The 24,940-nt window shown below is 46.9% G+C and overlaps 1 protein-coding gene and 1 pseudogene across 10 annotated transcripts in view; both read right to left on the bottom strand.

The window, feature by feature from the left end:
• The window catches only part of PTPRT (protein tyrosine phosphatase receptor type T), a 945,487-nt gene that overhangs the window by 876,828 nt on the left and 43,719 nt on the right, over positions 1-24,940 (bottom strand). The gene's annotated exons all lie outside the window — the stretch shown is intronic.
• On the bottom strand, positions 3,511-4,127 carry LOC118985823 (HAUS augmin-like complex subunit 2; annotated as a pseudogene).

Here is a 24,940-nt window from a genome sequence, read left to right on the forward strand (position 1 = left end):
TAAGTTGTACATAAATGAAAATTTAAAAAGCAACCATTCTATCCTCCAAATTAAAGGGGAAAACGTGTGCATAGTCCCTGACCAGAAGCTGCAACACAAACCGTGCTTTACCGCTCAAATCGCTCAAAGGCTGAAGCAGTGTTCAGAACTCTCCCCAAGAGCACAGGCTAGCATGAGTCCGCTCCTGTGTCCAAGCCTGTTGAGTAAAAGTAACCCTGCTTGTTTCAACACTCATCCTTCCTAGGGTTACTGGTTAAAAAGGGAAAAAAAACATACTGCTAATATTATGCACAATCTCCCAGTACCATCTGCAATGTGTCTGATGTGACCTATGTTGTTTTTCATATCGGCTGAGACGTGCGCAATGAGCCAGGACTTTCCTCCAAGCACCTAACAGCAATGTCAGGAAATCAGGTCCCAGACCAGGCTTGAGTCCCCGTCGAGGCCACTTAAGGGATGAGTGACCCAGGACAAGCCACTGCAACTCTCTTCGGCTTAGCATTCTCATTCTTAAACTAGGACATGTTAACCACGCACTCAACACCCGCCACAGGGTCGTGAGAGTCGAATAAGAAAAAAAAAAAGAACATTACAAACACCTGAAATATCTCAAGGGACCCTGCCACCACTGCCAGTGACAATGCTGGGGCTGTCTCCTTCCCCTACCACTTTCAGACCCAGGTTTTTAAAACGGGTTTTCTTGGACATTGGTGATCCACTTCTACACTGGAGGCAGAGAGAGAGAGAGAGAGAGAGAGAGAGAGAGAGAGAGAGAGAGAGAGAGAGAGAGAGAGAGTGTGTGTGTGTGTGTGTGTGTGTTGCTCCAGTGAGCGTCAGCAATCCTGTTTTATTCAGCTGCACGGAACTGGGAGTCGACGACAGGTGAAAATGATTAACGTCCTGCTACCCAACGCCAGTCCCATTGTCTCCCTCGATCATGCTTCCTGTTTTACTATAGACATTTTGCATAGACACTGTAAGTAAATGTATTGATGTAAGAGTACACCCAGAAATGCGTACAAATCATGGATAGATTGCTTAATAAATTTTCACAAACACACTTAGGTAACTGTCATCCAGATCAAAAAATAAACCACCACCAACCTCCCAGAAGCACCGTCCACGGCTCCTGCCAGGCAGCCTCCCCTCCCCTGCTCACGATAACAACTGTCTTCACTTCTAGTCCCACAGATTAGTTTTCGCCTGTTTGGGAAATACTTATTAAGAAAATCATAACACTCGTTTGTCATCTGTGTTTGGCTTCTCTTGCTCAAAGTTGACTGAGATTTGCTCGTGTTGTTGCAATGCAGTAATTCTTTATCTTCACAGACAGTATTTCTTTGCATAAACATATCACGACTTATCCGTTCTACTCTGGGCACTTGGCTTGCTTCTAGTCTTCCTTGGTCCTTACGAATAATGATGCTGAGAACATTCACGTGCATGTCCATGAGTGACTATGTTGACTCATTTCAGTCGAGGATGTATCTCAAAGTGGAATGGGACCTCATAAATTATGCATATACTGAGCTTTATGGGACCTGCCAGATTTATACGCCCAGTAGCAGCTACGAGAGTTCCAGTTGCTTTACGTCACCAACCCTCGACAGCATATCTCTGTCACTTAATGAATCTGGTGAGCGTGGGGTGAAATTTCATTGCCGTTTTATTTGCATTTCTGGATGACTAATGAGATTCAGTGCCCCTGCATCCACTTAGTGTCCGTATTCTCTCTGCTAAAATGCCTCGTCAAGTTTCTTACCCACCTTGCTTTCATGATTCCAGAAGCAATTCATGATTTACCCACGCTGAGCAGGAAGGAGTGGCAGGACAAATCAAAAATGGTAGCCATCTAAAAAGAATCATTACAATTTATCTTTAAATTTCTGTTTTTGTTCTGGTACTTAAATATGAATGTCCTTGAACATTCTGAATTCACAGTAGTAACGCCGTCCACAAAGAAGGTAGAAAATAATGACAGCTGACACTCACCAAGCACCTACTACGTGCCAAGCACTTTGCTGTCCCACATGCATTTTATACGTATTCTCAGGACAGTGCTACAACCCCCTTAGGAGGAGACTGAGGTTCAGAGAGGTTGACTAACTTACCCAGCACAACACAGCTCCTAAGTGACTGAACCCCAGTCTGGGAGCTCCAAAATCTGCACTCTTGATCACAAAGCTATTTCTCATCATTATAAGATTCCAGTGTTTATCGATCTTTAGCATGTTTCAGAATCCCCTGGAGGGCTTATTAAAACGGACTGCGGGTCCACCTCAGAGCTCCCAAGGGAAGAGGCTGGGCCAGGGATGTATTTTGAAAAAGTTCCCAGGTGATGCCCGTGGAGCCACAGTCCGAGTGCCACTGCTCCACAGGATGGCAGTCACGCCTGCACCTGCCACTTCAGTGTCCAAAGGCCCTGGCCCAGCACCTGGCAGACACCGAACACGCCCATGATTACTGACTGACTCCTATTCCTGCTTCACCCTCCAGGCTGGCATGCAGAGCCATGCCGCCAGGCTGCTGCAGGCTCACTACACAACCCCCTGGGTGCACCCTGTGCCCCTTTGGACTTGAGGGGAGCCGAAAGAAGGGTAAAAACATGCTCTGTCCTAGACGTGCCTATCCACAAACGTGAAGGGAGCAAGTGACCCCACAGACGGCCCCACCTCCTTTTAATCAATATAAATCGGCACAAAGGAAGACTGAAACGGCTTCCTGGGCTGCACACGGCTCCAGGCAACGAAGCCATTCTGTGCCCAGCGCCCCCAGCACCCAGGATGGTGCTGGTAGCTTGAGCCAGTCCTGACTGATGGTGCCCTGCCCCTGTGTGGCGCGTGTCCTGCGCTGGGCCCTTCGGAATGCGTGCCGCGGCACACACTCCCAGTCGTCCCCTCCCATGTATTCTGCCCTTTTGCACTGAGTCACGGCACCCCAGTTTTTGCCCAGCACTGTGTAACCCAAATAAAAAACTCTATTTTTTAGCCTCTCTTTGCATTGCACATGATTAAGTTCTGAGCAATAAGATGCAGGCAGATAGTTTCTCTTTGCATAAATATATCACATTTTAGCCATTCTACTCTGGGCACTTGGCTTGCTTCTAGTCTTCCCTGGTCCTTACGGATAATGATGTGGAGAACATTCACGTGCATGTCCATGAGTAACTATGTTGACTCACTTCAGCCGAGTTTATATCTGAAAGTGGAATGGTGAGCTTCTGGGAATGTTTTGTTCTAGGGTCTGTTTGTTTTTTTTAATCTGCCTGAGTTCTATTGAAAAGTGGAATGATAATATATGAAAAACAAAGGACTATTCAGCTTGGTCCTAATGAACTTGGAAACTTATACTTCAATACGGAGAGGACTCTTTCGGTATTGCTCACAGCAAAGTCTGTAAATAGCCATGGTATCGTTGACTAGCAATGGATTTCACATGACTACACAGAACTAAGCAGAAATAAATCTTTTTTGCTTAATTGAATCAGTTGGATCATTTGACATTGATAGTTTAAACAGGACCTACAGAAGTAACAGTTAAAGGAGGTGATACCACATCATATTTCTGAAGATAGCTTTCTTCAGCTAATATCATGGGGATACAAGAGGAGCCCGGTCTCTTGTTGTTCTCTCCACCTGATTATGCTCCCTGCCAGTTCTTCTGTCTCAGTCACCAAAATACCCGCTTTGGCCAAAGCCTTGATGGATCGTTGTCTGTAGATATGCCTCTAAATGAGGAGTATTTCTAACAGCTCCAAGATGGGTTTCTATCTCTCAATGAAAGTCACTGCCAACCCCTGCCGAGGCACCAGGTACCTGTGATACCCAGCTTCAACAGGTGGGTTTTCCTGGCACCTGGGTTTCAAGTCTGTCTGAGGGACCTCTTCTCTTTTAGCACCACTTCCAAACGAGTAGTCGCGCTTTGCAGAGTGTGACACTTTTGAGCTAAAAATGGAGGCTGAACAGTACCTGCTCCACCTTTCTCTAGTCTTGGAAGTTCAATTTCAAGGTGTTTCTGATCGATTTCAGCTTGAATATTTGTGATCTGAGGTAGCCTGGAAAAGTTCACCAAGCAAAGAGCTAATTTCTTAGAAATATTTAACATCTCCTGAAGACTAACCCTGAAGCTATGAAATACACCCCGTACTCCATGCCCCACAGTAGCCTGGTGGCATTTGGTTCAAAAGTTGGATCCCAAGGGTTCACTGAAGTCAGGCTGAGACCCACCTCTCAGGAAGTCTTAGAAGAAGTATGCACCCTGGCTGGTGTAGCTCAGTGGATTGAGCGCAGGCCTGCAAACCAGATGATCGCGGTTCGATTCCCAGTCAGGGCACATGCCTGGGTTGCAGGCCAATTCCCGGCAGGGGCCAGTTCCCAGCAAGGGATGCACGAGAAGCAATCATACATTGATGTTTCTCTTCCTCTCTCCTTCCCTTCCCCTCTAAAGATAAATAAATAAATATTTAAAAAAAAAAAGAAGAAGTATGCTTCTCTCTCTCTCCATCCTGCTACCCCACATCCTGCAATGGCTGGAACTCAGGCAGCCACTTCAGACCATGAGGTTCTGGGCCACACATCTTGTGAACAATCGAGGGGTAAATTGGAAGGTGCCTAGGACCCTTTCAACTTTGTAGTACCNCCACAGTAGCCTGGTGGCATTTGGTTCAAAAGTTGGATCCCAAGGGTTCACTGAAGTCAGGCTGAGACCCACCTCTCAGGAAGTCTTAGAAGAAGTATGCTTCTCTCTCTCTCCATCCTGCTACTCCACATCCTGCAATGGCTGGAACTCAGGCAGCCACTTCAGACCATGAGGTTCGGGGCCACACATCTTGTGAACAATCGAGGGGTAAATTGGAAGGTGCCTAGGACCCTTTCAACTTTGTAGTACCACCCGACTTGCTGGATTTCCTCCTCTGTGACAGCATTTACAACAGGTGAAAACAAACTTCAATGTTATTTAAGCCACAGTTATTTGGAGGTTTATATTTTATGCAGCTGAACTTACCCCTAACTAGCACGTAGATGTTAATAAGCACCGTGAGCCAGCTAGAAGGCCACGTGGCCTAGGTTAGCCTCCCCCTCTCATCAGCATGTCCTAAGCAAGTCACTTTCATTCTCTGCACCTCCGTTTTGCAATATGTAAAGTAGGGAGAGAAACATGCATCGTAATTTCTTCAAAAGACTTTAGTGAGGCACAAGCATTACCTAGTCCAAAGATGCTTTATGCAATATAAAGCTCTACAATATGTAAAAGACTTTTATTACCTACCAATTAGAGAATTTTAAAAGAGGAAATGAAATGGAAGAAAGCAATGTCTGAAAAGGCGCCTCTAATGAAGTAACTGAATTAGACCAATGGCTTCTCTCCTCATCTCTGCCAAGTCACCCCACCCAGTCCCACCCAGGTCGTTCTTTATTTTCCAAACGAGAATTCACTTTTGCTCTAACACCACTCTTATACCTCAATTAAATATCTATCAGGCTAAATGTCCATTGATTTTTAGAAATAAAGATCTGAAATTTATGAGTTGAGGATCCAAGATGGTGGCAGAATAGATGGATGTTACACTCGCCTCCTCCCAGGACCGAACTAGAATTACAGCTAAAATATGGAGCAAGCAATTTGCATAACCAGCTGAAGACTAGCTGCAGAGAAGTCTTACAACCAAGGATTTATAGGAGAAGCCACATGGAGACTGGAAGGAAGGGCAGAGCTGTGAACAGGGCTGGCCCTGCTCCCATGGGAGGCGGTGAGATTCCAGAGGGATACTGCAGCTGCAAAGGTGCCCCCTGAGAAGCGTGGGGTCTCAACTCCAAGCCGAGCAACCCGTTCCAGAGCACCAGAGCCAGGAAGAGGCGCCCACATAACATCTGGCTGTGCAAATAGCAGGGATTCTGTCCTCCAAGGACAGGCAGGAGTCTATTAGAGACACAGGCACCCTATTAAAGGGCCAATACACAGAGTCACATTTGTAGCCACTCACCCTGGGGGGAGGGAGGGCATAGAGGACTAGAGTCACATGAAGAGGGACTGGAGTTTGTGGCTCTGGGGAGAGACAGAGGGGACGGCTGCCAGGACCCCTGTGCTGAGTCACTCTCCCAAACCGCAGGCACCATCTCTCCTAGGAGCACTGCCCTCCACGTGGCACCAGCCTGGGGGGAAGCAATAGCCTTACCCGCCGGACCCCCTGCTGCCCCAAGCTGCAGAGCTCACGCCCTACTGAGGGTCAGCTGCGTGGACCAGGGTGTAGAGGTCTGGGAAGACTCAGGGGATGTCAATGACTGGGCATGGGTTTGGGGCAGGGCCATTCCCTCCACCTTTTCTGAGCCTGACTGGCCCCTTCCCTTTATGGGAACCCTACTAGCTCCACTCGTAGGGCTTCCACGGCCCCACCCTCCCATCTCCTGGTGGCTCCATCCTGCCAAAATATGGGTAGTATACAGGACAGTGGAGTTGTATGGCTCTGGGATGGGTTTCCATGCCCCCCACCTTCCCCCAAGCTTGACAGGCACGTGCCCCTCATGGGAGACCCAAAGGCCCCACCCTCCTGACTCCCAGCAGGCCCGTCCTGCTGACAGCACACTCCTGGCAGAACTGAGCTGTGTGGCTCTAGGACAGGCCAATTTCCCCTTGCACACCTGGCTGGAGCACAGCCATCTCTCCACAAGGCCAAATCTTGGTCTGTTTGGGCCTGATAAACTCTACTGGCCTCACCCTGATGATTCCCTCAGACCCACCCCACCACAGAGGTGTATGAGCACCCAGAGGGTGGCAGCTAGACTTGGTTTACCCTGACACATCTCCAGAGTAGTCTCAGACCCAGGACCGGCACCAAGTGTGAACCTGTATCAGTCTGGTGAACACCACTCGCCCCTACCTGGTGACTCACTGACAAACTAACCTCATGCAACTTGAGTAGCACCAGAGGCTCTTTCAGTGACTGAGCCGAACAGGCAACTGGAAGGCAGAGGCAGGCAGAGGCAGACCTCCAGGTGCCTTGCACTTTTGCTGATCTGTCCCTAGGCTCAGTGCTGGTAATAGCTGACCTTGGTGCATAGCTTGGTCCTTCCCATGCAAACCCAGGCCCAGCGAGGCAGCCACAAACTGTGGATCAATTTGTAGCTCTTGAGAAAAAAGAACAAAGTTGGAGGAATCACACTACCCAGTAGCAAACTATACTACAAGACCATAGTAATCAACACAGCATGGCACTGCCATAAAAACTGACATATAGATCAATGGAATGAAATCGAGTGTCCAAAAATAAACCCACACCTTTATGGCCAAATAATATTTGACAAAGAAAGCAAAAACATACAGTGGGGTAAAGACAGTCTATTCATAATTGGTGTTGGGAAAACTGGACAGATATATGCGAAAAAAATGAAACTAGACCACTTCCTTACACCATACAAAGAATAAACTCCAAATAGATTAAAGACTTAAAACCATAAAAATCCTAGAAGAAAACATAGGCAGTAAAATCTCAGACATTTCACATACCAGTATTTTTTCTTATCTATCTCCCCAGGCAAAGGAAACAGAAGAAAAAATAAACAGATGGGACCACATCAAACTGAAGAATTTTTGCACGGCAAAGAGAACCCTCAACAAATAACAGCCCACTGCACAGGAGAACATATTCACCAATGAGACATCTGATAAGGTGTTAATATCCAAAATTCATAAAGGACTTATAAAACTCAACACCCAAAAAACCAAACAATCCAATTAAAAAACGGGCAAAGGACCTGAATAGACACTTCTCCAAAGAAGACATACAGATGGCTAATAAACGTATGAAAAGATGTTCAATGTCACTAATCATCAGAGAAATGCAAATTAAAACCACAATGAGATACCACCCACACTAGTCCCAATGGCCATCATTAATAAATCAACAAACAACAAGTGTTGGCAAGGATGTAGAGAAAGGGGAACCCTTTTTCACTATTGGTGAGAATGCAGATTGGTGCCGCCACTGTGAAAAGCAATATCAAGTTACCTGAAAAAATTAAAAATAGAACTGCCTTATGACCCAGTGATTCCACTCCTGAGAATATATCCATAGAAATCCAAATCACCGATTTGAAAGGATATATGCACCCCTATGTGCATGGCAGCATTACTGACAATAGCTGCAGCCCAAGTGCCCATTAGTAGGTGAGTGGATTAAACAATGGAATACTACACAGCCAAAAAAAAGGAAATCTTACCTTATGCCACAGCGTGGATGGGCCTGCAGAACGTTACACTCAGTGAAATCAAATGAACAAAAAAAACAAAATAGAAACAGACTCATAGGTACAGAGAAAAGACTGACAGCTGTCAGAGGGAAGGGGGTTTGGGGGCTGGGTGAAAAAGATGAAAGGATTTTTAAAAATCATAGACACAGACAACCGTATGATGATTTCCAGAAGGGAAGGGGGTGGGGGAGGTAAAAGAGGGTAAAGGCGGGGATAAATGGTGATGGAGAGAGAATTGACTTGGGGTGGCGAACATGCAATACAATATACAGGTGGCGTATTATAGAACTGTATGCCTGAAACCTATATAATTTTATTAACCAATGAAATTTATGAGCCAGCACAGAGTAATTCAATAACTGTACATTTCATAACTAAGGTTTATAATCAATTACTGTTTAGTGATGATGTAAACACACATTCTTCTCAGGAGACCCTGGACAACTATAAATTAGCTTGCGCACACACAACTGTCTGGCAGCATCTCCACACAGGCCTTGCCTCTTCCAAGGAGGCACCGAGCCCAGGGAATAATCCCAGACTGGCTTCCCCAGCCGTGCACTCGGACCCATTGCGCTCATCAGTCAGGCTGTGCTGAGACCAGACTCAATGGGCGCTCACCCAAAACACAATTCAGAAGACACATCCCCTGGAAGGCCAACCGCACAACCCAACTCAGAGAAACACTGACCACATGTGGGTCACAGAAACACCACTTCACCCGTTTGCCTATCCAACCAATCGTGACTGCGTGCCTGCCACACGCCAGACAGACATTGTGCACATCAGTGTAAGAGACGAACACATGGGCCCCCCTGGAGGATGAGAGTAAGGAGCAATGAACAACAAATAACAATCCAAGTACACTGGGCTCAACGTCAACTGACTTTAAGAAATGAAGATTTGAAATTCACGAGCTAACACAGTGTCCTGGCACGTCATAAATATTGGGAAGAGAAACTTACAAGTGAAGTATTGCTCCAATTTTACATATAAAGAAATTGTAGGCCCTGGCTGGTGTAGCTCAGTGGACTGAGCGCAGGCCTGCAACTCAGACGATCACGGTTCGATTCTCAGTCAGGGCACATGTCTGGGTTGCAGGCCAGTTCCCTGCAGGCCAACTCCCAGCAGGGGACCCACGAAAGGCAACCATACATTGATGTTTCTCTCCCTCTCTCCTCCCCTTCCCCTCTAAAGATAAATAAATAAAATCTTTAAAAAAAATTTTAAAAAAAGAAATTGTAAGTAAGGTTCAGAGGGGAGAAGTGACTAGCTCAAAATTGGAAACTAACTTAGATTTGGGATTTTAATTTAGATACGCCTGATGCCAAATTCTGCCCCCTTCCTACCTCCCACACGGAGTGGGCGGATGAATGGCCAGGCTTACACCAGCAACTCTGACCAAATTTATCACCGATGGCACAATAGAAATGCCTGTTAAGAAACACCCCCTTCTACCAGTCTTTAAGGGATACCCTAATTCAGAAAATAAGGCTCACATTAAAGAATATTCAGTAGCAAGACCGAACCATCAGTACTATGTAACTATCCACCTGCTTCAATCTGATCTGGGCTGGAGCAAAATTTCCATTTTAATTTCTATGTGATAAACGTGAGCATTATTTTCACTCTGAATGAACCTTAAAGCAATTCTGTGGGTCACTGTTCGTTTGAAATTCATTCCTTGCCTTCACAGCACTGGCCAGCTATGTAAGAATGCATTTATAAATTTGGCTCCTGTTGGAACTAAGCTTAGTAAAGGGGTGCCCTAACCTTTGAGGAGACCTCTGTCACAAACCCACAGATTCTGGTCATTGAATAGAGAGCTTTTCAGGAAGCTCAGTGATCCCATTTTGAATCCTTTCACATTGATTATTAAAAGCAAATTATGTTGCTGAAAGGAAAGCCACAGAAAGGTGGTAATTTAATGAAATAAGTCAGGAAGGCCTTCTGGATGAGGTAATTGGTTTTTAAAATGAAAGGCATTGGGGAAAAGGTTTGTCGGAATGGACGGGAACAACTGAAAACTGTGTACTTAGTCACTGTTTACATGTCTCTTGAAGATGGAAAGCAGCTGATGACTTGGGAGAATGTGGACAAACAGGAAGAAATGGGTATTTTGTCATATTTATAAAACACGCTTGCCTACTGGCATAGTCATGCCTGCCTACACCATCCCTGCATCGCTCTCCGTAATCTTTTCAGTGGAGAGTTCCCACAAGGAAAACAAAGATATCACCCGAATGCTCTCATTTTTTTAGGCTATCGCTTTTCACCCGATGTCACTCCTTCCCCGCAATATGGAAAGATGTTACAGAAGAAGTCAGATTCACTCTCTGAAATCACCAATTTCAGAATCACTCTCTTATGCCAACACTGAACAATACGCTGTTGTTCTAAGAATGACACCAACCCCTCCAGTCCCCCTCAATCTCTCGGTGGGAGTGGGAGGCGGAGGCATCTCGTAGTGAACAGCGGTAGCAGGGAGTGTGGGAACACTATGCACAGCCACCCATGGGGCTTATGAACAGTAGCAAAATCCATGGACCCTGCCGTGCACCCTTACGGGGGCGACATTCAGCAGGACGCTCGAGGCCACAGACTTCCCGTCCTAGAACTAGGCTCCAGTTTGTCCTTAACCTCCCCGAGAAGATCACAGCGCTGGGAAAAAACACTGCTGGGACTTAGTCAAAGCCTTGACTGGCCATATTTTAACACTATGCCAAGCTTCCGCCAACCCCTGCTGAGATGCCTACAGATACTCAGAGCTTGCAAGAAAAATATGTCTAAATATATAAAGGGGTCACAGTGCTCAGACTGGTAGCTTCAAACAGCTCCCCACTAAGGAAGCTCTGCTGAGTGGCTTGGTGCCACCGAGGTGTGAATGCGATTTTAGGTTGACAAGACCACAGGCAAGTGGGGCATCACCAGCTATATTGACTGAAGGCCAATCTTGAACACCTGTTTCTTTTTGGTTTACTATTTAAATGTACTTGGACTGCACATGATGGGAATGGTATTTGAATAAAAAAGAGATAGGTCAAAATCAATGTTTTCTATATCAACCACAGCATGGAAGGTCACCATTTCTCCTGCTATGAGGATGGATTGCCTTTTGCTTTAATAACGCGAGTCTTCACTTAGCATGAAAATGCATGTGCATATACCAACCCAGCACATATATTTACAAGGATAACATTTTAATTTGAAGGGTTGAAAGTAGGATATTTTCTTTCCAGAAACGTCATGGGAAGGGCCTTGAGAAAATGAGAACTTGCTGCAATAGGAGAAATGGTAATACCATGCACCAAGGTTAAAACAGGTCAGCAGTTAAAGAATACAATTGGGACGGTTCCTCTTTGCTAAAACCAGAGAGAGAGAGACCTTTCCGACAACACCTGTGGCTGTAGACGTTGGGAGACTAGGTGGTATTCTAAACATGTTCCTCTGTGACACCCTTAACGCCAGGAGAGTGGATGAGAGCCGTGACCTACATTTTTAATCTAATTTTGCTCTGTGAATTATTATTAACCTATCAGGCTTTATTATTTTTAAAATCTATCTTTGCAAAAATAAAATATCCTATGAATATTTAAACAGGGTTATAACTTAACACCATCCATGGGCCTAAAAAGTAGATTATGTCCTGAAATAAATAGAAGTGACTGGTTGTCAGGAGGGGAAAAAAATCCATAAAGTACAGCTTCGGAGTGGAGTTCAAGATTCACCGCTGAAAGGAGGGCGGCCCCGGAGAGTCATCCAGCCAACGGCATCTGCACGGAGTTCTGCGTGAACAAGAACCAGACCTAAGAGTATGGTTTTCGTTCCTCCTTCTCACTGCAACAGGACATGTAATGTGGTGAGCACGAAATATCGGAGGGGCAGAATTACGTCTGGTTGTGACCTATTTCTCCCTCCTTTGGATTCCTCCTTAACGCTAGACAAGAAAACAATTGCAGTCTTACACACACTCGCGCGTCAATCACAAAACCCAGCCAGGCCACAGGCCGCATCTACACCCTAACTCGCACCTGCTGACACTAGTAAAAGCCAAGAAACAAAGTAAGACCAAAAGGCCTGGAGGGCAGGTCACCCCTCGCCTGCCCCTTGGCCACTCCCCAGCCCTGTCCCTGCAGCCACAAGCATCGTCCAGAAGGGCTGACGTGGCAGAAAGCCCGGCCCATTACACGAAGGCACAGCGAAGTAATGCTATGGCTTCCTGTGGCACACGGGGCCGGGAAGAGGTCAGAGAGTCCAAGGTCGGGGCAGGGGGCGCAGACATGTCCTCCCGCTCGGCATTCCAAAGGGAATGTCCCCATGGGCGGCTGGAGTGTTGGAGGCTGAAGAATCCGGGGTCTTGACCATTTCTTCTTTTTTTAAAAGATTTTATTTATTTATCTTTAGAGGGGGAGGGAAGGAGAGGGGGAGAGAAATATCAATGTATGGTTGCCTTTTGTGCATCCCCTGCTGGGAGTTGGCCTTCGGGGAACTGGTCTGCAACCCAAGCATGTGCCCTGACTGAGAATCGAACCACGATTGTCTGAGTCGCAGGCCCGTGCTCAATCCACTGAGCTACACCAGCCAGGGCTTGACCGTTTCTTTTCTTTTTTTAATTGTTGTTCAACTGTTGTACAGTTGTCTCCATTTTTACCCCACCACGTCCCCCCACTCCCACCCATCGTCGCCTCCCACCCTTGAACCTACCCTCATGGGCTTTGTCCATGTGTCCTTTACACATGCTCCTTAATGCCCCCTATTATCCCCCTCCCTTCTCCTCTCTGGTACCTATCAGTTTGTTCTTTATTTCGGTGTCTCTGGTTGTTCACACACAAATCAACAAACAAGCGCTGGCGAGGTTGTGGAGAAAAGGAACCCTAGTGAACTGTTGGTGGGGACAGAAACTGGTGCAGCCACTGTGGAACCGGCATGGAATTTCCTTGACTGTTTCTGATGGCAGGTGAATGGGTTCTTTGCATGCCAGAACCTTTGGGCCAACCTCCACCTCTCATTTGGTTTTGATGAGTCTCGCTTTGATTGACTGATTTTCCCAACTGTCTTCCCACAGGTGCAAATCTGAATATTTCAAGACATTGCTAGATCTTTCGTGCTGACAACCGCACAAAACAACATGAGCTTCGGAAGAGGCGTGTTCTTTCCTTAGTAGTGATTAGAATAAATATCATTCTTCCAAGCACTGAGCCTGGGAAGGCAACGTTAATCAGATGAATGAAGAGGATGAGAGGCCCACCCTGCAAAGGAGGAGAAGCAGAGCAAGGCTGTATAAGGTAACCTTATCAGAGGAGATGAAGACAGCCCGAGGCCTCCGATGGACCAGACCAGAAGTATTCAGCTGGACACCTTCATGGCAGCCATAGAGAAGGACCACGAGTTCCAACAGGGGTCAGGGAACATTCAGTAAGAGAACAGGGGGAAACCACCAATTGCCAGCTGATCTGTGCCAACTGCTCTATGCCACCTAAGATGACAACATGCACAGCCTTGAAAGCTTCAAGTACCAAACGAGGCAGTTTGACACTCCCGACAATTCTGAGATCACTCTTTGGAGCCTGTCCCAGCACAAACACCACCAGGGCCCCCCAACAGTCAGGTGGGAAGGTCAGAGGCAGAACAGCACCCCCACTGAATATGGCACCAGAGGAGAAAGGCCTGGCGGTAAGGAGGGACTTCTCTAATCGCGAGAAGTCCGAGAAGGGGCATAGGTGTTCACCGGGCTCCCCACGCCTGTCACTGCACCTGAATAAACGGATCTGGGCTCTGAGACCCACAGGAGTGCCAGGTCCGTGGCGTCACCAGCCTCCAGCACATCTGAAGGAAAAGCAAAACCTGACTGCAGGTCACCACCGTAAGCCCACTCTGTCTGCAATTCAGACCTGGCTGGGCTAAGAGTTTCCGAATTAGGGGGTGGTCTGTATCTTTATCCCAGGCACCCCTGCTGTAAGCCTAGGACAGGTGCACCAATGTGTTCTTAAACTATGCATATTGTGATACAGGAGGGTAAGCTCTCCCTCATCACAATTTTAAATATGCATTTTAAAAATATATCTATATATATAAATATGTAGGTTTACATATACATATACATATACATAGTACTATATGTGTGTATATGTAGTATCAGGTTCTCTGACCATCCTCCCTACAAAGCTGTGAGCTCCATGAGGGTCCCCATGAAGACCCTGCCTGTTTGCTCGTTTATTCACTCCCACCTACCTCCGAGCCTGGCCAGGTCATACATACGTTAACTCAGTAAATGTCTGAACCTTTGGTTTCAGACCATGTTTATTGGTGGCATTCCCTGCCTTTCATATAGGATCTTGCCCTCCATGTGTGAGAAGGCAGAGTTCCAGCCCCTCCCCCCAGGACCACTCCCTGTGATTCTTCCTAGTAGCCCCTTGCAAAGGGTCTGAAGGCCCCCATTCTCCATGCACTTGGCCACAAGGGGCTGCACCTTTGTGCCATTTGCACAACCACACAGCTACCGTGCCCCACCTCACGTGACCCTTCTGGCCCCATGACCTCTCTACTCTGATGGGACAGGGGGACTGATCCTTTGCCACCTTCCTCCCTTCTCCTTACCAACGGGGAGCTACCTTTAGCTGCTTAGCTCTCCTCTGCCTCCACTTCCCCTTCCCCGCTCCAAAGAGTCCTTTTTTAGAAAGTTTGTGACACAGGATCAAGGAAACACAGAAAAAAAGAGACAGAAATAGAGAGGCAGGAGACAAAAGGAAAGAATTCAGGGCAAAAAAATCTAGGCTGATCTACGTTACAAAGACCTCACACGGGGGGCAAGGAGAAGAGAAAGCTGGGAAATATGTATTTAGATTCCCACCAATAAAGAGTATTTAATAGATGTGAGTAAATAACTAAATGCCCTTTTAATTATCTTGGTATTCCTGGAACACAGTGTCATTCAGAATCTGCACCACACGGGTTTACATGTTCCTGAGGGTTTCATTTCATTGATCCTGAGAGAGTGCAAACCCTAGAAAACTAGACAGATACGGGGGGAAAGCGGAAAACACTGGAATATATCATCTTCTCCCTCACCCCAATCCCCACCTCCGGATTAAAGAACATCACATAGGAGCAGAAATTATTTTTAAGCCTGGGGCCAATGCAAAAGGACTTCTTAAAAGCCAAACCTGTGAACCTGTCCAAAAGCCATGAGGTGGAAAAAAAATGTTCAACTACCACACACATGAATAATGCAATCGGCCCTTCCTGTTTATCAATAAACATGGCTTCTGAACAGACCGCATCCTGTTCACGAAAGAATAAACAGAACACGAGAAAACACAAAACTGAACTTTCACATATTGCAAAACAACAAAAGAGAAGAGCATCGGGAGGCTTTGGAGGTGCACGCCTCTGAAAACAGTCTACTACAGGATCCAGAAGAAAATTTCGGAAATCTGCTTGTCACGCTTTCTTAAAACATATTTTGCAATCTCACGTGAGAGGACATGTTTTCACTGCTTTTAAAGAGACAGGAAGGAAGAGAGAGAAACATGGATGCAAAAGAGAAGCACTGACCAGCTGTCTCCCGTACATGCCCAGGCCAGGGATTGAACCTGCAACCCAGACACAGACCCCTTTGGCCCTGGGATGATGCTTCAGCCAACTGAGCCACACCGGCCAGAGCTGTTCATCATGCTTTTTACCTTATTCATGCCACAACTGGCAATAACATCCCTATCCTCACTTCCACTGCCCGATGCTTGTCTCAGGGAAGCCCTGCTTTCGCCAGGATGATGTGACATGTCACAATGACTTCTACATTCCTCCTACTCCTTTGGAATTTTCAGATTTTTCCGAAATGATTATGCCTTGTTTCTATAATAATTTTAAAAACGAACTTGACAGGGAATAAAACCATTTCCCTTAACCAATGTAAGTTTTCTTTTAAAAAATGATTCATTTTCTATTTAGAATAAAAAAAATAACCTCTGTCTTGTCAAAGAATTTGCCCTCAAAGAAACATTTAGGCCTACATGGATTCAGAAGTGATTTATTTAGTCAAGCTTTTATTTGTTAAACAAAACTAACATAATACTCTTAACAGATTTTGGCAAAGATCAGGAAAAGAAAAGACTTGAAATCAGTCTAACTTAGGAACATAAACAAAAATCCCAATTAACCACTTAGCACATAAAAACTAGAAAAGCATTTCTTAAAATAACATACCATGTCCTAATGGAGTTCATTCCAAGAATGGAGCCTATTAAAAATAGTCACCACATTAATACATTAAAAAGCAAACATTTTAACTCAATAGACACCAAGAAGGCATTTAATCTAATTTCTCACCTTATGCCTGAGTTAAGAAGGAGAAAAAAGAACCATGATAAATTAAAAGAGAACTCTTGCTTTAACTCAATGAAAAATTCACACACCACCACCACCACCACACCACAAAATATTCAGCAGAGCACTTAAGAGAAAAACCATGGAACCGTTCGCAACAGAGAAAAAGAAAACACCCGTTATCGCCATTGTCACTGTAAGTGCTATTCAATGCAAAAAGAACAAAATAAGCAGTATATATTGGAAAACATACAGTGAAATCATCTTTATTTTTGGCCAACTGTAGACTTGAAAAATCCAAAAGAATCAACCAGAAGGCGAATAGAAACTAAGAGGACAAAATTAAAAAACAAACATTTTAAAAAGTCAATAGCTTTTATACCAAGAATAACTATATTTAAAAAGTGGGAAAAGATACTTTTTAAAAAGAAGTTACATTGTTTTTACTGTCGTTCAAGTGCAGTTGCCTGCATTTCCCCCCCCCCCGCTACCCCCCCAGGGACCCCCACCTCCCGCCCTCAGTCCTACCCCCCTTTGACTTTGTCCATGGGTCCTTTATACATGTTCCTTGACAACCCTTCCCCTTCTTCTCAAAGGACATAAATGAACAAAATAAATATTCAGGGATTCATTTTACAAAAACACACAAAATTCCGGACGGTTCTACTAGAGGACAACAGGGAACTACTGAAAGCACTGAATGTGTTGTTCCCGATCGCTTGGTCCCATCCAATTGTGTCACGTTGCAGAATAAATTCCAATCAAACAATCCCAATGGATGAGCCTTGACAACATGACTCCAAAATTCATCTGGAAGAATGAACTCGGCAAGAATCACCGGGCGGGGGGCGGGGGGGGGGGCGGATCTGAAAATGCAATTACTTCAAAGATCTGGGGTGACTTGGCCCGCCAGACAGTAAAACATATTACAATGCTTTAGTGCAGGAAAAGACACAGAAACATAACAGAACATCCAGACATAGATACAAGTTTATATAGACATTTAATATCATAGTCTAAAAAGGCATTTCAAATCAGTAAGGGGGATAGGAAGGATTCAATAAAAGATGTGAGGACAACCAGCTAGACACTTGGAAGACTTGGATCAAAAGAATATGTATATTCTTTTGGATTTTATCACATTGGATTGAATCATACAGTTGGTAACATCGAACCAAGTCCAGAAACTGTGAGAAGAGCAAAGGACTATTTTGATTACATAAAAACAAACTGCACAGAAAGGGATGTCCCAAACACAGTTTAAGTACAGCTGCGTGTGCTGGAAAAGGGGGCGTCCGCTGGAAAGGGGCACAGGGCAGGTGTGGAAATGCTCCGTATCTGAGCCGGGACGATGGCTGCACGGGTGACCACGGATGTAAAATTCACCAGGCTGTACGGTTAGGATCTGTGTGCGTTATCAGGTGTAAGCTATGCCTCGATTTTCAAAAAATGTTAAAAAAAATACATCAGGCATTTATCCTGTCTTTCTTATAGAAACTATATTTCAGGGTAAGCACAGGTTTAATGAGGAAGAATTCTTCATACAAAAGCTACAGTTAATAAAGGCAAGAGAAACAAAAGTGCTAGCAATTCACCATTTCGCACTACCTAATGAAATAACTCATCTGGAAAATGGCCACCGATGGCTGGTAAAGCCACTACCACAGTGGTTCTCAAACTCAGGTGTGCATTGGCATCATTTGGTGCGATGGTTCCTTTTATGTACCAACTTGACTGGCCACAGGGCGCTCAGATAGTCGATCACACATTAATTACTCTGTCTGTTTCCATGAGGGTGTTTCGGATGAGGCTAACGTTATAAACCAGTGGACTCGGTAAAGCAGATTGCCTCCATAATGGCCATGGCCCTCATCCAAACAGCTCAAGGCCTGTGCAGAACAAGAGGCTGACCTAGCCCCAACCCCCACCCAAGCAAGAGGAATTTCTGTGTTGTCTGCTCTTCCTGGTTCCATAACACGTCTCTGGGCTTCATCTGCAACATCGGCTCTTGGACTGGAACTGTGGTAGCAGCTCTCACCGGGGCTCCCTATCAGCCTACTCTGCAGAGTTTGGACTTTCCAGCCTCCCCGATCTCCTAAGTCCTTATCATAAACCAATCTATCCATATCTCTCGATAGACAGATAGATAGATGGATGGATGATGGATAGATAAATATAGATAAATATATGTATAGTCCCATTTTTCTGAAGAACTCTAATATACCTGGAGAACTTGGAAAAACACAAATTGTTGGGTCCTACCCCCCCAGAACTTCTGATGCAGTAACTGTGGGGTTAGGACACAGAATTAGCATTTCTCACAAGTTCCCAGATATGATGGTGCTGCTCCTTGAGAGACCACAGCTTGACAACCAGTGAATTAGACAAAAGGTTGATGGGGAAATTCATCAAGGACACATTGGCCGACTGTGACTGACAGGAGTTAAAAACCTTTGGGGGCACTGCTCGAAACCAGCTTCCTATTTTTTTTTAATTGAGAAGTTGAAGAAATGTTGGTGATACTAAAGAATCATCATCGGTGTTACTGGATATGACGACAGAATTATGCGTGTACTTTCTGTGGTTCTGATCTGTGAGCACAGGGTTCTTAGCCTCGGCTCTGGTGACACTGGGGGCCAGGTAATTCTCTCTTTTGCAGGACTGTCCTGTGCACTGTAGGACCTGTAGCAGCATCTCTCATCTCTCTCTCTGCAAGACGCCAAGGGGACCCACCAGGGCCCTTGGCTGTGAAAACCCACGCTAGCTGGGCCAGGGCCATGTGTCCCCGGAGGGCAGAACGGCTCCTGGTAGAGAACCACTGTGTCAGATACATGGTCCGAAGGATTTGCAAGTGACGTGATGTGGCTGGGGTTTTTGTGTTCAAAAATACTCCAGGAAAAGCTCTGCGGAGTGGGTGGGATGAGGAGTCACAATGTCCTCAAACGGTGACAACTGCTGGAGCTGGGTAGTGACCACTCGGTAGCTTTGATCTAGTCTCTGTGCTTCAGTGCACATTCAAACACATCTGATGACAAGTTTCCACAAAAGCACACGCACACACGTGAGGTAATACAGTGGAAACACGTTTATGACAAATACCCATGATATTAAAAGGGAGATATAACAGCAGGTCAGCAGGTAATATGTACACTGTGACTCTACGACGATACAAAAGAGAGACAAAGAGCCACGCGGAGAGGATTTGAGTCAAAATATTTCCATCGATGGTCTCCGGGTGGTAGCACTGTAGGTAATGATTCTCTTCCGCCGATCCATAGTTTTTAAAGCTTTCCACAGGCACATATACATGTTATTCGGTGTAAATAAACAAACAAAGACTAAATAAAGGAGAAAGGGATTGCTACGGAGGGATACGACAGGGGCATGAGAGGAAACAGAAAAGCTATTCCAGACAAATACAAGAGCTCAAAAAGCACAGAGCTCCCAAGCAAAGGGGCAAAGACCTCACAGGGAGCACCAGGGGCATCAAACTCATTGTCACCGGAGGCCTCATGAGTTTTGCAGTTGCCTTCAAAAGGTCGAATGGAATTTTAGGACGGTATAAATGTAACTACTCCTTAACAGTTAGGTGAGAGCTCCGCGCTGCCACTGGGTAGAAACAAGGTACGAGGCCAGATAAAACCAGGTGGAGGGCCAGATTCGGCCCACGGGCCTTGTGCTTGCCACCTGTGTTAGAGCCCCATTAAAGCAAGGTCACAGACACGCGTGTGTGCATTTCTGATACTGATCTTGGGCACCTACATTCCACTTGATTTTCCCCTGTTTCAGAAAACAGAGTCACATAGAATAAATTTTAGAAAGACCTCTCTACACAGGGAATGGTATTTTTCCCTGCCAGGCAACGATTTAAACTGAAGTTTTTAAACCAATCACGTCAGTGCTGAAATCCAAGCGGAAACCTCAGCTACCAAGCCAGACTCATGCCCCAAAGACTGGGTGTCAGGGATTTGGCTCTTCTGCGTTTCACCACCAAACGTGAATTACTTGCTATTACATCACCTGCTGCTTTGTCCCGCCTGCACAGCTGCAGCCTGACTCCGGCACAAGTAATTCACAGGGAGCCTGGGTCCCCACTGTTAAGCTTCCCTCTGCAGTATCGGGCCTGCATTTCAGTCCCCTATCTGTCTTCCACCTGCCCGTGATCTGCTGTACGACCATCTCCACACTCAGGGTCATTCCCGCCCACTACAGGGCGGGGCTCATACAGGCCAAGACTTTGCCTTCTTCAGTGCCCAGAAGAGGGCGTGGTGCCTACGAAGGTGCTAATGCTGAAGAACTGATTCAATCGGGCTTCCCTTGCTTTTCTCTCTTTTCCCTCCTTGGGAAACACCCACTATTTCTGGGACGACCAAGCGCCCTGAATTATCAGTGGGCTCAGAATCCATTACTGTGCTGCCCACGCCCACCTCAGGTGGATTAATGAAGACGTGAATATACACCCACCGGAAATTACACACGCACACACAAATGCCGTGCAACAGCCCCAGACACCTCCACACCTCGGCCCTGGCGATACTTCCCATTCATTCTTTGTGCCTCAGCCCATCTGTGCCCAATCTCATTATCTTCTTAATAAAACTAATGAATTCATTAGTCTCCTGAGTTAAAATTCATGAGGCAGGGTAGGGAACATCTATACCTGTAGCTGTTTCTGAATTCCCTTTGGCTGCAGACTTTTTTTAGTCTGCAAAAAAGAAGCTGCGTCCCCCTGGCCTCCCCTCAGTCCTCAGCAGCCCACAGGGGGTTTTCCTGCTCCTCCCAGACATTTTCCGCTCAGTCCACTCTGGTGTTGGGAGTGATAACTGACATCAGATTCTGCAACCAAGGCCACCTCTCGGCTAAAGATCCTCTACCATGCCTGTCTCCCGGCCTTCTGCCAATATGCACTCAGGGTCCCCGTAATGTCACCCCAAACCTTCCTCCAACCCCCTCCTGAGGAGAAGAGGAAGAAAAGCTGCCCCTCCTGAAAGATGCAGCAGCGTGTCAGGGTGACATGGTGTGTGAGGGGCAATTCAAGGATGGTGACTGCAGGCTCCTGACTCCCAAGGCATGCAGTTTCCATTCTCCAGAACCGCCAAACTGACCCCACTGGGCTAAATCTGGCCCTCTGCCTGTTTTTGTAAATAAAGCTTTATTGAAACACAGCCATGCCCCATTATTTTCATTGTCTATGACTACTTTTGGTGACAACAGCAGAGTTGACTGGTTGTGACCAAGACTGTGTGCACTACAAGCCTAAAATATTTGCTATCTCTCTGTTTACAGAAAAAGTTGGCTGACCCCTGCCTGCCAGAGGGTTCAAAAGAACAAGAAGTAGAAGAGAAAAGGCTGATGCAGACACCTCACGGATGCCAGCCGAGCACCTCACTAGTCTCCTCAAGGTGAGTAGCTCCAACGAGAAAAGGAAGTACCACCCCATCGAGGCAGAATCAGCCATCCATCTGGACCCCCACCCCCTTCCCCGCCTCTGCCACCCCTGGCAACTGGGCAGATGTTGCAGAAATGGGACTTCCCCTACGTATACCACACACACACTGAGTTTCCCGTGTGCTGTGGCTTTCATAAACTAGCTGGAATAGTAGGCTCGGGCTGCCACAAAGGAGAATCTCTCAACTCCAAAGCCAAGAGCCACGAGGCCTTTTCCAGTTCCTAAGAAAAAGCATGATCCCCGGGGTCAGGCTGCCTGGGCCACCTGGAGTCACTTAATATCTCTGAGCCCACGGCTCCTCCTCAGTAAATCAAAGGCATCCAGCAGCTGTGAGGCTTCAGCGAGGCCATGCACGTGGAGTTCTGAGCACAGAGTGAGCGCAGGGGCAGGGTGCTCGTGAGAAGCTCTGTAAGCACTGCCTGGGACGTTCGACCGACCGGGTGACCCACAAGTCGAGATTCTGGTACCCAGGAGAGCTTCCTACACACGGGGCCTGAAGCAGGCTGCTTCCATTCCGAGGGTGATGCTCAGAAACACTAAGCAAGATGACACCGGAGCAGGCCCGAAGCAATCACACGGCCTGGAACACACACGGACGGCATGGCTGTTAGGAGCATGGTGAGCACCGCAGTCGGGCTGGCTTGAGATCCTTCCTCTCCAGTCTGGGGGAATCGTGCAGCCCCAGGCACACCCCCAGCGATCCTCCAGCCTCAGTTTCCTCGTTTGTCAACCAATGACAGCATATACCCCACGGGGCCACTGTGAGAACAGAAGGAAATGCAACACCTGAGGACCTTAGTACCAGGCAGAGCTGGGGCCCCTCAGTAGATGAGTCACTGCTGTTGTCCTTTAAAAGGCTAACGAGTCTACTTGGAAATGTCCTCTCCCGTCTGACCACTCCTGGTTTCCTGTCCCAGCCACAGAGCCCCCTCGCCTGTGACTGGGGCACTAGCACATTCTCCTGATTCCCCCAGATGCTCGGTCAAGGTGGATCCTCTGTCCCTTCCTTCCCCAGCCCTATCAGTCCCCAGCCACAGCTCCACACATGCTCACCGCCACACCATGCCGTCAACACTGCTCTCAGTGCCAGAGTTTCATCAACATGAAGCCAGACGCACCACAACCAGGACACAGAACCACCATCATGCGACACAGCAAGAGCAGAGGGCGGGCAATAGATGTGCCAAGGCCCCACCCTGGCAGCCCAGGCTCCGTCCTGTGTGACCTCGGGAGAGCCGCACACCCTCTCTGGGCACAAACTCAGTCAGCTGTGAAACACAGGCTGCAGATCAGTAATTCCTCAAGTCCCTTCTACCTTGCACACCCCTGCAGAGAGTCTGCTCTGAGGCCATAAGAGAGTCACCCGTGTATTTCGATAACTCCAGTGCTGATTTTCACCAACATAAATCCATCTGATGTAATAGAGAGATGCACTGGTACAAGCAAGAAATGTTGCTTCGCCACTGGCCCCGCTGAAAGAACCCAGCTGGATACTGCAAATTCATCCTCTCCTGGCTCCCTCCACACCTCTCCTTTTTCCTGTCTTTCACCCCCAACGGTCACTTTTAAATCCTTGTCTTCTCTACCTGTTTTGCAAACACAGAACTATGGTGCTTTTCTGGCATCCCTCCACCCTCCTGCTTCTTCACACTCCTCAGCGTCTTGGTGTATTTGGTTTTTCCTGGGTGAGAACCACAGACCACAGAGAGCCCCAGAGGGGTGCAGGAGCTCAGAGAGGTCCGGCTAGGCACCGGGGCCTCGCAGGGACACCTCCCACCTCAAAGAGCTGGCCCTCCAGTGACGGCCCTCCAGTGTCATTTTCACATGACAACGGGAGGGTGGCCCTAGGGAGCCCGGGAACCAAGCCAGATGGGGAGTCAGAGCTCCATTCCCCGACTGTCCCCAGGACGAAGGCCGGTAGCCTTGCTCTCCCTGCTCACTGATGAGGGAACCCGGTACAAAACCTCCAGGATGACAACTGGGCGGCCAAGAACCCAGGTGAGACCCCAGAGTGGGTGCCGCCAACTCTTCTTCCATGCGGGAGCTCCCTCCTCCTTCTCCGGAAGTCAGCCTCATCGGCTCCAAGGGGCTTAACACGGAACAGAGGCAGCACAACAGTCTCTTCTGTTTTCCGTTTCCTCCACGGTCGACCACGGTCCGAAAATACTACATGGAAAATTCCAGAAATACACAGTGCATTCACTTCAGCTTGCGTGCCCTCCCGAGGAGCATGAAGAAACCCTGAGACATCTTGCTCTGTCCAGCCCCATCCGGCCCACTGCAGAATCATCCTGTTGCCCGGCGTCTCCTCGCCGTGGGTGCGCTCCCCACCCCATTAGTCACTGGGTAGTCGTCTTGGTTATGAGAGAGAGAGAGCCCACTTTTACACAACTTTTATTACAGCATGTTGTCGTAACTGTTTGCTTTCATTATTATTATCCGTCTCTCATTGTGCCTCCTTTATAAAGTAAGATTTATCACAGGTCAACATGCACAGAAAAAAAAACAGTGTATACAGGGTCCCATACTACGTATCGTTTCAGGCGATGGGAGTCTTGGATCCCATCCCCCACGGATAAGGGGGAACTACCGTATTTTAAGTACGTTGTAGAACACTTTCATGAAGATAATCCAGAAATACAGTGCAAAGTAAGTACAAAAGACCAAAGAATAAAATTTCTCTCCTATCCATAACCAGAGACCTCCCAGCTCCCTCTCATATGATTTAACTATCAGCACTCCCGTAGCACTGATCTACGCATGTAAGTCTATGTGTGTACAACTATGGGGTGTGTGTGTGTGTGTGTGTGTTCTGGGAGTACGCTTTTGTTACCAAAATGAGAAGCGACTAGACAGCGTTCTAGGCCTTGCTTTATTCATTCAGTAAATCTTGGACAGTGTTCTTCCATATTCATGCTTA

Source organism: Sturnira hondurensis, unplaced genomic scaffold, assembly GCF_014824575.4.
Source record: "Sturnira hondurensis isolate 20B ecotype Veracruz unplaced genomic scaffold, ASM1482457v3 Scaffold0004136, whole genome shotgun sequence".
NCBI classification, from domain to species: Eukaryota; Metazoa; Chordata; class Mammalia; order Chiroptera; family Phyllostomidae; genus Sturnira; species Sturnira hondurensis.